The sequence below is a fragment of the Lissotriton vulgaris genome, chromosome 5 (assembly GCF_964263255.1).
Source record: "Lissotriton vulgaris chromosome 5, aLisVul1.2, whole genome shotgun sequence".
Taxonomy (NCBI): domain Eukaryota; kingdom Metazoa; phylum Chordata; class Amphibia; order Caudata; family Salamandridae; genus Lissotriton; species Lissotriton vulgaris.
The window spans coordinates 1545637133-1545649238 of NC_141693.1; the positions used below are offsets into that span (position 1 = coordinate 1545637133).

The 12106-nt window shown below is 39.4% G+C and overlaps 14 non-coding genes across 14 annotated transcripts; all 14 read right to left on the reverse strand.

Annotated features, from left to right (window-relative positions):
- Positions 1-440: 440 nt before the first annotated feature.
- On the reverse strand, positions 441-513 carry TRNAR-UCG (transfer RNA arginine (anticodon UCG)). Its single transcript has one exon. It is a non-coding gene; the product is annotated as a tRNA-Arg (tRNA).
- A 645-nt stretch (positions 514-1158) lies between these two features.
- Positions 1159-1231, reverse strand: TRNAR-CCU (transfer RNA arginine (anticodon CCU)). Its single transcript has one exon. It is a non-coding gene; the product is annotated as a tRNA-Arg (tRNA).
- Positions 1232-2034: 803 nt separating this feature from the next.
- TRNAR-UCG (transfer RNA arginine (anticodon UCG)) lies at positions 2035-2107 on the reverse strand. Its single transcript has one exon. It is a non-coding gene; the product is annotated as a tRNA-Arg (tRNA).
- Positions 2108-2751: 644 nt separating this feature from the next.
- Positions 2752-2824, reverse strand: TRNAR-CCU (transfer RNA arginine (anticodon CCU)). Its single transcript has one exon. It is a non-coding gene; the product is annotated as a tRNA-Arg (tRNA).
- Positions 2825-3628: 804 nt separating this feature from the next.
- TRNAR-UCG (transfer RNA arginine (anticodon UCG)) lies at positions 3629-3701 on the reverse strand. The gene has a single exon. It is a non-coding gene; the product is annotated as a tRNA-Arg (tRNA).
- Positions 3702-4346: 645 nt separating this feature from the next.
- TRNAR-CCU (transfer RNA arginine (anticodon CCU)) lies at positions 4347-4419 on the reverse strand. Its single transcript has one exon. It is a non-coding gene; the product is annotated as a tRNA-Arg (tRNA).
- An 804-nt stretch (positions 4420-5223) lies between these two features.
- TRNAR-UCG (transfer RNA arginine (anticodon UCG)) lies at positions 5224-5296 on the reverse strand. Its single transcript has one exon. It is a non-coding gene; the product is annotated as a tRNA-Arg (tRNA).
- Positions 5297-5941: 645 nt separating this feature from the next.
- Positions 5942-6014, reverse strand: TRNAR-CCU (transfer RNA arginine (anticodon CCU)). Its single transcript has one exon. It is a non-coding gene; the product is annotated as a tRNA-Arg (tRNA).
- An 803-nt stretch (positions 6015-6817) lies between these two features.
- Positions 6818-6890, reverse strand: TRNAR-UCG (transfer RNA arginine (anticodon UCG)). The gene has a single exon. It is a non-coding gene; the product is annotated as a tRNA-Arg (tRNA).
- Positions 6891-7535: 645 nt separating this feature from the next.
- Positions 7536-7608, reverse strand: TRNAR-CCU (transfer RNA arginine (anticodon CCU)). Its single transcript has one exon. It is a non-coding gene; the product is annotated as a tRNA-Arg (tRNA).
- An 803-nt stretch (positions 7609-8411) lies between these two features.
- On the reverse strand, positions 8412-8484 carry TRNAR-UCG (transfer RNA arginine (anticodon UCG)). Its single transcript has one exon. It is a non-coding gene; the product is annotated as a tRNA-Arg (tRNA).
- A 644-nt stretch (positions 8485-9128) lies between these two features.
- Positions 9129-9201, reverse strand: TRNAR-CCU (transfer RNA arginine (anticodon CCU)). Its single transcript has one exon. It is a non-coding gene; the product is annotated as a tRNA-Arg (tRNA).
- Positions 9202-10722: 1521 nt separating this feature from the next.
- TRNAR-CCU (transfer RNA arginine (anticodon CCU)) lies at positions 10723-10795 on the reverse strand. Its single transcript has one exon. It is a non-coding gene; the product is annotated as a tRNA-Arg (tRNA).
- Positions 10796-11599: 804 nt separating this feature from the next.
- On the reverse strand, positions 11600-11672 carry TRNAR-UCG (transfer RNA arginine (anticodon UCG)). The gene has a single exon. It is a non-coding gene; the product is annotated as a tRNA-Arg (tRNA).
- Between the last annotated feature and the right edge of the window lie 434 nt (positions 11673-12106).

Consider the following 12106-nt stretch of genomic DNA (forward strand, 5'->3'; position numbering starts at 1 on the left):
TTACAAATTAGCCAACTGTGTCATCAGCAAAGGCAGCCAATGTGCCAATCCTTTATAATTCTTCTGTAGTACTTTTCTTTCTCGTAGGCAAAATTAGCACTTTAACTGCACAAATCATACAGATTTTTAAACTTGAAGCACTCCATGAACACATACTTACACACCTTGCATTTCATCTACACACCCTTAAGCTAAAAACCCATTCTGTCAAGTCAAAATTCTGCAACCCTATTACATATTCCGTGCGTGTACATAGAAGCACTTCTTAATGCCACTAACATGAACAAGATTTTAGGCTGAAGATGCAATCTAAATGACTGTTCAGTATGTACTCCACTTCATGAATAATTAGGAATGAGAACATGATGGCTATAAGAGTATTGGAAGAGCCTGCTTCCATTCTGAATGGAAATCTGAGATGTGTGACCATTGGCAAAAACTGACCACGAAGGGACTTGAACCCTCAATCTTCTGATCCGAAGTCAGACACCTTATCCATTAGGCCACGCGGTCATATGTCCTGCTGTGCTTATTTTTATAATGTAGGTGGTATACAAGGATGGGAAATATGATATTGATAGTTATATAGGTTTACATCCCATTGTGTTTTTTCAGCTCCTTTCAATTAAAGCCCCCTTTTTGTAATCTATATAATGAGAATGTCACCAGTACGATAAGCTTTTGTTTTCTTTTTTGCATTTAAACCTCTTTCTTCATGAGATTAAAGCTCAGTTGTATGCTTTACATAGCTCTGGATATTTCCAGAAGTGGAGAGAAACTGTTTTGACAGTAGTACAAACTGCTCCTTTCTGGATATGCCAATTTACACACGCTCAAAGGTTGTATACGTTTCATGAATCCTGCCTTGCCCTATTCAAATAGCTGAAAGCCTGTCACCACCTCTAGAAACAACAGTTACACCAATCCAATTCAAATCATTTTTTCCAAAGGAATATCTTCTGCCGGGTCAAAGTTGCATCTGACAAAGATAGGTGTTTAAAAATCTACTTTGTAGTTTCAGAACACCAACATGAGTCCGGGGAGTACAGAAGTAAAATGGTACCATTTCAAAGTTCCTAATACCTCATAAGCTTCTGAGCGGAAGCATGTAATAAAAATATAAATTTTTCTGGAAAAGTAAGAGTGGATATTGGTTTTCACCTCAGATGGGACTCGAACCCACAATCCCTGGCTTAGGAGGCCAGTGCCTTATCCATTAGGCCACTGAGGCACAGAGAAACAGTTGCAGTCTAGAGGCATTATTTAAATGTATTCAATCGTCAAATAGTGGTGTCTGCACACAGGACATTTCTCAGTTCTCTCCATAAGTAAACTTCCCATTTTCATCCTCTTCCATCCCCGACTTTAACACTCTTTTCTGTGCTATAATGGAGGCTCTGCATTTCACGCAAGTGGAGAGAAATTGGAGGAGAACCACTTTCGACTCAACACTTCTTCTTTCCTGGATGCTTTTCTCAATAAACTGGGCTTTAACAGTGGTATCAAGCCGTCCTTGTCTTCAGCAGGACACAGAAACAGGCACCAAGTCTCCTAACCAAGTTCAACCACACTCTGCAACTTAATAGACCAATGCTTCACAAATTAGCCAACTGTGTCATCAGCAAAGGCAGCCAATGTGCCAATCCTTTATAATTCTTCTGTAGTACTTCTCTTTCTCGTAGGCAAAATTAGCACTTTAACTGCACAAATCATACAGATTTTACACTTGAAGCACTCCATGAACACATACTTACACACCTTGCATTTCATCTACACACCCTTAAGCTAAAAACCCATTCTGTCAAGTCAAAATTCTGCAACCCTATTACATATTCCGTGCGTGTACATAGAAGCACTTCTTAATGCCACTAACATGAACAAGATTTTAGGCTGAAGATGCAATCTAAATGACTGTGCAGTATGTACTCCACTTCATGAATAATTAGGAATGAGAACATGATGGCTATAAGAGTATTGGAAGAGCCTGCTTCCATTCTGAATGGAAATCTGAGTTGTGTGACCATTGGCAAAAACCGACCACGAAGGGACTCGAACCCTCAATCTTCTGATCCGAAGTCAGACGCCTTATCCATTAGGCCACGCGGTCATATGTCCTGCTGTGCTTATTTTTATAATGTAGGTGGTATGCAAGGATGGGAAATATGATATTGATAGTTATTTAGGTTTACATCCCATTGTGTGTTTTCAGCTCCTTTCAATTAAAGCACTCTTTTGGAATCTATATAATGAAAATGTCACCAGTACGATAAGCTTTTGTTTTCTTTTTTGCATTTAAACCTCTTTCTTCATGAGAATAAAGCTCAGTTGTATGCTTTACATAGCTCTGGATATTTCTAGAGGTGGAGAGAAACTGTTTTGACAGTAGTAAAAACTGCTCCTTTCTGGATATGCCAATTTACACACGCTCAAAGGTTGTATACGTTTCATGAATCCTGACTTGCCCTATTCAAGTAGCTGAAAGCCTGTCACCACCTCTAGAAACAACAGTTACACCAATCCAATTCAAATAATTTTTTCCAAAGGAATATCTTCTCCCGGGTCAAAGTTGCATCTGACAAAGATAGGTGTTTAAAAATCTACTTTGTAGTTTCAGAACACCAACATAAGTCCGGAGAGTACAGAAGTAAAATGGTACCATTTCAAAGTTCCTGATACCTCATAAGCTTCTGAGGGGAAGCATGTAATAAATAAATAAATTTTTCTAGAAAAGTAATAGTGGATATTGGTTTTCACCTCAGATGGGATTCGAACCCAAAATCCCTGGCTTAGGAGGCCAGTGCCTTATCCATTAGGCCACTGAGGCACAGATGAACACTTGCAGTCTAGAGGCATTATTTAAATGTATTCAACCGTCAAACACTGGTGTCTGCACACAGGACATTTCTCAGTTCTCTCCATAAGTAAACTTCCCATTTTCATCCTCTTCCATCCCCGACTTTAACACTCTGTTCTGTGCTATAATGGAGGCTCTGCATTTCGAGCAAGTGGAGAGAAATTGGAGGAGAACCACTTTCGACTCAACACTTCTTCTTTCCTGGATGCTTTTCTCAATAAACTGGGCTTTGACAGTGGTATCAAGCCGTCCTTGTCTTCAGCAGGACACAGAAACAGGCACCAAGTTTCCTAACCAAGTTCAACCACACTCTACAACTTAATAGACCAATGCTTTACAAATTAGCCAACTGTGTCATCAGCAAAGGCAGCCAATGTGCCAATCCTTTATAATTCTTCTGTAGTACTTTTCTTTCTCGTAGGCAAAATTAGCACTTTAACTGCACAAATCATACAGATTTTTAAACTTGAAGCACTCCATGAACACATACTTACACACCTTGCATTTCATCTACACACCCTTAAGCTAAAAACCCATTCTGTCAAGTCAAAATTCTGCAACCCTATTACATATTCCGTGCGTGTACATAGAAGCACTTCTTAATGCCACTAACATGAACAAGATTTTAGGCTGAAGATGCAATCTAAATGACTGTTCAGTATGTACTCCACTTCATGAATAATTAGGAATGAGAACATGATGGCTATAAGAGTATTGGAAGAGCCTGCTTCCATTCTGAATGGAAATCTGAGATGTGTGACCATTGGCAAAAACTGACCACGAAGGGACTTGAACCCTCAATCTTCTGATCCGAAGTCAGACACCTTATCCATTAGGCCACGCGGTCATATGTCCTGCTGTGCTTATTTTTATAATGTAGGTGGTATACAAGGATGGGAAATATGATATTGATAGTTATATAGGTTTACATCCCATTGTGTTTTTTCAGCTCCTTTCAATTAAAGCCCCCTTTTTGTAATCTATATAATGAGAATGTCACCAGTACGATAAGCTTTTGTTTTCTTTTTTGCATTTAAACCTCTTTCTTCATGAGATTAAAGCTCAGTTGTATGCTTTACATAGCTCTGGATATTTCCAGAAGTGGAGAGAAACTGTTTTGACAGTAGTACAAACTGCTCCTTTCTGGATATGCCAATTTACACACGCTCAAAGGTTGTATACGTTTCATGAATCCTGCCTTGCCCTATTCAAATAGCTGAAAGCCTGTCACCACCTCTAGAAACAACAGTTACACCAATCCAATTCAAATCATTTTTTCCAAAGGAATATCTTCTGCCGGGTCAAAGTTGCATCTGACAAAGATAGGTGTTTAAAAATCTACTTTGTAGTTTCAGAACACCAACATGAGTCCGGGGAGTACAGAAGTAAAATGGTACCATTTCAAAGTTCCTAATACCTCATAAGCTTCTGAGCAGAAGCATGTAATAAATATATAAATTTTTCTAGAAAAGTAATAGTGGATATTGGTTTTCACCTCAGATGGGACTCGAACCCACAATCCCTGGCTTAGGAGGCCAGTGCCTTATCCATTAGGCCACTGAGGCACAGATGAACACTTGCACGCTAGAGGCATTATATAAATGTATTCAATCGTCAAACACTGGTGTCTGCACACAGGACATTTCTCAGTTCTCTCCATAAGTAAACTTCCCGTTTTCATCCTCTTCCATCCCCGACTTTAACACTCTGTTCTGTGCTATAATGGAGGCTCTGCATTTCGAGCAAGAGGAGAGAAATTGGAGGAGAACCACTTTCGACTCAACACTTCTTCTTTCCTGGATGCTTTTCTCAATAAACTGGGCTTTGGCAGTGGTATCAAGCCGTCCTTGTCTTCAGCAGGACACAGAAACAGGCACCAAGTCTCCTAACCAAGTTCAACCACACTCTACAACTTAATAGACCAATGCTTTACAAATTAGCCAACTGTGTCATCAGCAAAGGCAGCCAATGTGCCAATCCTTTATAATTCTTCTGTAGTACTTTTCTTTCTCGTAGGCAAAATTAGCACTTTAACTGCACAAATCATACAGATTTTTAAACTTGAAGCACTCCATGAACACATACTTACACACCTTGCATTTCATCTACACACCCTTAAGCTAAAAACCCATTCTGTCAAGTCAAAATTCTGCAACCCTATTACATATTCCGTGCGTGTACATAGAAGCACTTCTTAATGCCACTAACATGAACAAGATTTTAGGCTGAAGATGCAATCTAAATGACTGTGCAGTATGTACTCCACTTCATGAATAATTAGGAATGAGAACATGATGGCTATAAGAGTATTGGAAGAGCCTGCTTCCATTCTGAATGGAAATCTGAGATGTGTGACCATTGGCAAAAACTGACCACGAAGGGACTTGAACCCTCAATCTTCTGATCCGAAGTCAGACACCTTATCCATTAGGCCACGCGGTCATATGTCCTGCTGTGCTTATTTTTATAATGTAGGTGGTATACAAGGATGGGAAATATGATATTGATAGTTATTTAGGTTTACATCCCATTGTGTTTTTTCAGCTCCTTTCAATTAAAGCCCCCTTTTTGTAATCTATATAATGAGAATGTCACCAGTACGATAAGCTTTTGTTTTCTTTTTTGCATTTAAACCTCTTTCTTCATGAGATTAAAGCTCAGTTGTATGCTTTACATAGCTCTGGATATTTCCAGAAGTGGAGAGAAACTGTTTTGACAGTAGTACAAACTGCTCCTTTCTGGATATGCCAATTTACACACGCTCAAAGGTTGTATACGTTTCATGAATCCTGCCTTGCCCTATTCAAATAGCTGAAAGCCTGTCACCACCTCTAGAAACAACAGTTACACCAATCCAATTCAAATCATTTTTTCCAAAGGAATATCTTCTGCCGGGTCAAAGTTGCATCTGACAAAGATAGGTGTTTAAAAATCTACTTTGTAGTTTCAAAACACCAACATGAGTCCGGGGAGTACAGAAGTAAAATGGTACCATTTCAAAGTTCCTAATACCTCATAAGCTTCTGAGCAGAAGCATGTAATAAATATATAAATTTTTCTAGAAAAGTAATAGTGGATATTGGTTTTCACCTCAGATGGGACTCGAACCCACAATCCCTGGCTTAGGAGGCCAGTGCCTTATCCATTAGGCCACTGAGGCACAGATGAACACTTGCACGCTAGAGGCATTATATAAATGTATTCAATCGTCAAACACTGGTGTCTGCACACAGGACATTTCTCAGTTCTCTCCATAAGTAAACTTCCCGTTTTCATCCTCTTCCATCCCCGACTTTAACACTCTGTTCTGTGCTATAATGGAGGCTCTGCATTTCGAGCAAGAGGAGAGAAATTGGAGGAGAACCACTTTCGACTCAACACTTCTTCTTTCCTGGATGCTTTTCTCAATAAACTGGGCTTTGGCAGTGGTATCAAGCCGTCCTTGTCTTCAGCAGGACACAGAAACAGGCACCAAGTCTCCTAACCAAGTTCAACCACACTCTGCAACTTAATAGACCAATGCTTCACAAATTAGCCAACTGTGTCATCAGCAAAGGCAGCCAATGTGCCAATCCTTTATAATTCTTCTGTAGTACTTCTCTTTCTCGTAGGCAAAATTGGCACTTTAACTGCACAAATCATACAGATTTTACACTTGAAGCACTCCATGAACACATACTTACACACCTTGCATTTCATCTACACACCCTTAAGCTAAAAACCCATTCTGTCAAGTCAAAATTCTGCAACCCTATTACATATTCCATGCGTGTACATAGAAGCACTTCTTAATGCCACTAACATGGACAAGATTTTAGGCTGAAGATGCAATCTAAATGACTGTGCAGTATGTACTCTACTTCATGAATAATTAGGAATGAGAACATGATGGCTATAAGAGTATTGGAAGAGCCTGCTTCCATTCTGAATGGAAATCTGAGATGTGTGACCATTGGTTAAAACCGACCACGAAGGGACTCGAACCCTCAATCTTCTGATCCGAAGTCAGACACCTTATCCATTAGGCCACGCGGTCATATGTCCTGCTGTGCTTATTTTTATAATGTAGGTAGTATGCAAGGATGGGAAATATGATATTGATAGTTATTTAGGTTTACATCCCATTGTGTGTTTTCAGCTCCTTTCAATTAAAGCACTCTTTTGGAATCTATATAATGAAAATGTCACCAGTACGATAAGCTTTTGTTTTCTTTTTTGCATTTAAACCTCTTTATTCATGAGATTAAAGCTCAGTTGAATGCTTTACATAGCTCTGGATATTTCCAGAAGTGGAGAGAAACTGTTTTGACAGTAGTACAAACTGCTCCTTTCTGGATATGCCAATTTACACACGCTCAAAGGTTGTATGTGTTTCATGAATCCTGACTTGCCCTATTCAAGTAGCTGAAAGCCTGTCACCACCTCTAGAAACAACAGTTACACCAATCCAATTCAAATCATTTTATCCAAAGGAATATCTTCTGCTGGGTCAAAGTTGCATCTGACAAAGATAGGTGTTTAAAAATCTACTTTGTAGTTTCAGAACACCAACATAAGTCCGGAGAGTACAGAAGTAAAATGGTACCATTTCAAAGTTCCTAATACCTTTTTAAGCTTCTGAGCGGAAGCATGTAATAAATATATACATTTTTCTAGAAAAGTAATAGTGGATATTGGTTTTCACCTCAGATGGAACTCGAACCCACAATCGCTGGCTTAGGAGGCCAGTGCCTTATCCATTAGGCCACTGAGGCACAGATAAACAGTTGCAGTCTGGAGGCATTAATTAAATGTATTCAATCGTCAAACAGTGGTGTCTGCACACAGGACATTTCTCAGTTCTCTCCATAAGTAAACTTCCCATTTTCATCCTCTTCCATCCCCGACTTTAACACTCTTTTCTGTGCTATAATGGAGGCTCTGCATTTCGCGCAAGTGGAGAGAAATTGGAGGAGAACCACTTTCGACTCAACACTTCTTCTTTCCTGGATGCTTTTCTCAATAAACTGGGCTTTGACAGTGGTATCAAGCCGTCCTTGTCTTCAGCAGGACACAGAAACAGGCACCAAGTCTCCTAACCAAGTTCAACCACACTCTGCAACTTAATAGACCAATGCTTCACAAATTAGCCAACTGTGTCATCAGCAAAGGCAGCCAATGTGCCAATCCTTTATAATTCTTCTGTAGTACTTCTCTTTCTCGTAGGCAAAATTAGCACTTTAACTGCACAAATCATACAGATTTTACACTTGAAGCACTCCATGAACACATACTTACACACCTTGCATTTCATCTACACACCCTTAAGCTAAAAACCCATTCTGTCAAGTCAAAATTCTGCAACCCTATTACATATTCCGTGCGTGTACATAGAAGCACTTCTTAATGCCACTAACATGAACAAGATTTTAGGCTGAAGATGCAATCTAAATGACTGTGCAGTATGTACTCCACTTCATGAATAATTAGGAATGAGAACATGATGGCTATAAGAGTATTGGAAGAGCCTGCTTCCATTCTGAATGGAAATCTGAGTTGTGTGACCATTGGCAAAAACCGACCACAAAGGGACTCGAACCCTCAATCTTCTGATCCGAAGTCAGACGCCTTATCCATTAGGCCACGCGGTCATATGTCCTGCTGTGTTTATTTTTATAATGTAGGTGGTATGCAAGGATGGGAAATATGATATTGATAGTTATTTAGGTTTACATCCCATTGTGTGTTTTCAGCTCCTTTCAATTAAAGCACTCTTTTGTAATCTATATAATGAAAATGTCACCAGTACGATAAGCTTTTGTTTTCTTTTTTGCATTTAAACCTCTTTCTTCATGAGAATAAAGCTCAGTTGTATGCTTTACATAGCTCTGGATATTTCTAGAGGTGGAGAGAAACTGTTTTGACAGTAGTAAAAACTGCTCCTTTCTGGATATGCCAATTTACACACGCTCAAAGGTTGTATACGTTTCATGAATCCTGACTTGCCCTATTCAAGTAGCTGAAAGCCTGTCACCACCTCTAGAAACAACAGTTACACCAATCCAATTCAAATAATTTTTTCCAAAGGAATATCTTCTCCCGGGTCAAAGTTGCATCTGACAAAGATAGGTGTTTAAAAATCTACTTTGTAGTTTCAGAACACCAACATGACTCTGAAGAGTACAGAAGTAAAATGGTACCATTTCAAAGTTCCTAATACCACATAAGCTTCTGAGCGGAAGCATGTAATAAATATATCAATTTTTCTGGAAAAGTAAGAGTGGATATTGTTTTTCACCTCAGATGGGACTTGAACCCACAATCCCTGGCTTAGGAGGCCAGTGCCTTATCCATTAGGCCACTGAGGCACAGATAAACACTTGCAGTCTAGAGGCATTATTTAAATGTATTCAATCGTCAAACACTGGTGTCTGCACACAGGACATTTCTCAGTTCTCTCCATAAGTAAACTTCCCATTTTCATCCTCTTCCATCCCCGACTTTAACACTCTGTTCTGTGCTATAATGGAGGCTCTGCATTTCGAGCAAGTGGAGAGAAATTGGAGGAGAACCACTTTCGACTCAACACTTCTTCTTTCCTGGATGCTTTTCTCAATAAACTGGGCTTTGACAGTGGTATCAAGCCGTCCTTGTCTTCAGCAGGACACAGAAACAGGCACCAAGTCTCCTAACCAAGTTCAACCACACTCTGCAACTTAATAGACCAATGCTTTACAAATTAGCCAACTGTGTCATCAGCAAAGGTAGCCAATGTGTCAATCCTTTATAATTCTTCTGTAGTACTTTTCTTTCTCGTAGGTAAAATTAGCACTTTAACTGCACAAATCATACAGATTTTTAAACTTGAAGCACTCCATGAACACATACTTACACACCTTGCATTTCATCTACACACCCTTAAGCTAAAAACCCATTCTGTCAAGTCAAAATTCTGCAACCCTATTACATATTCAGTGCGTGTACATAGAAGCACTGCTTAATGCCACTAACATGGACAAGATTTTAGGCTGAAGATGCAATCTAAATGACTGTGCAGTATGTACTCCACTTCATGAATAATTAGGAATGAGAACATGATGGCTATAAGAGTATTGGAAGAGCCTGCTTCCATTCTGAACGGAAAGCTGAGTTGTGTGTCCATTGGCAAAAACCGACCACGAAGGGACTCGAACCCTCAATCTTCTGATCCAAAGTCAGACACCTTATCCATCAGGCCACGCGGTCATATGTCCTGCTGTGCTTATTTTTATAATGTAGGTGGTATGCAAGGATGGGAAATATGATATTGATAGTTATTTAGGTTTACATCCCATTGTGTTTTTTCAGCTCCTTTCAATTAAAGCACTCTTTTGGAATCTATATAATGAGAATGTCACCAGTACGATAAGCTTTTGTTTTCTTTTTTGCATTTAAACCTCTTTCTTCATGAGAATAAAGCTCAGTTGTATGCTTTACATAGCTCTGGATATTTCTAGAGGTGGAGAGAAACTGTTTTGACAGTAGTAAAAACTGCTCCTTTCTGGATATGCCAATTTACACACGCTCAAAGGTTGTATACGTTTCATGAATCCTGACTTGCCCTATTCAAGTAGCTGAAAGCCTGTCACCACCACTAGAAACAACAGTTACACCAATCCAATTCAAATAATTTTTTCCAAAGGAATATCTTCTCCCGGGTCAAAGTTGCATCTGACAAAGATAGGTGTTTAAAAATCTACTTTGTAGTTTCAGAACACCAACATGACTCTGAAGAGTACAGAAGTAAAATGGTACCATTTCAAAGTTCCTAATACCACATAAGCTTCTGAGCGGAAGCATGTAATAAATATATCAATTTTTCTGGAAAAGTAAGAGTGGATATTGGTTTTCACCTCAGATGGGACTCGAACCCACAATCCCTGGCTTAGGAGGCCAGTGCCTTATCCATTAGGCCACTGAGGCACAGATAAACACTTGCAGTCTAGAGGCATTATTTAAATGTATTCAATCGTCAAACACTGGTGTCTGCACACAGGACATTTCCTCAGTTCTCTCCATAAGTAAACTTCCCATTTTCATCCTCTTCCATCCCCGACTTTAACACTCTGTTCTGTGCTGTAATGGACTCTCTGCATTTCGAGCAAGTGGAGAGAAATTGGAGGAGAACCACTCTCGACTCAACACTTCTTCTTTCCTGGATGCTTTTCTCAATAAACTGGGCTTTGACAGTGGTATCAAGCCGTCCTTGTCTTCAGCAGGACACCGAAACAGGCACCAAGTCTCCTATCCAAGTTCAACCACACTCTGCAACTTAATAGACCAATGCTTCACAAATTAGCCAACTGTGTCATCAGCAAAGGCAGCCAATGTGCCAATCCTTTATAATTCTTCTGTAGTAATTTTATTTCTCGTAGGCAAAATTAGCACTTTAACTGCACAAATCGTACAGATTTTACACTTGAAGCACTCCATGAACACATACTTACACACCTTGCATTTCATCTACACACCCTTAAGCTAAAAACCCATTCTGTCAAGTCAAAATTCTGCAACCCTATTACATATTCCGTGCGTGTACATAGAAGCACTTCTTAATGCCACTAACATGAACAAGATTTTAGGCTGAAGATGCAATCTAAATGACTGTGCAGTATGTACTCCACTTCATGAATAATTAGGAATGAGAACATGATGGCTATAAGAGTATTGGAAGAGCCTGCTTCCATTCTGAATGGAAATCTGAGATGTGTGACCATTGGCAAAAACTGACCACGAAGGGACTTGAACCCTCAATCTTCTGATCCGAAGTCAGACACCTTATCCATTAGGCCACGCGGTCATATGTCCCGCTGTCCTTATTTTTATAATGTAGGTGGTATACAAGGATGGGAAATATGATATTGATAGTTATTTAGGTTTACATCCCATTGTGTTTTTTCAGCTCCTTTCAATTAAACCTCTCTTTTGGAATCTATATAATGAGAATGTCACCAGTACGATAAGCTTTTGTTTTCTTTTTTGCATTTAAACCTCTTTCTTCATGAGATTAAAGCTCAGTTGTATGCTTTACATAGCTCTGGATATTTCCAGAAGTGGAGAGAAACTGTTTTGACAGTAGTACAAACTGCTCCTTTCTGGATATGCCAATTTACACACGCTCAAAGGTTGTATACGTTTCATGAATCCTGCCTTGCCCTATTCAAGTAGCTGAAAGCCTGTCACCACCTCTAGAAACAACAGTTACACCAATCCAATTCAAATCATTTTTTCCAA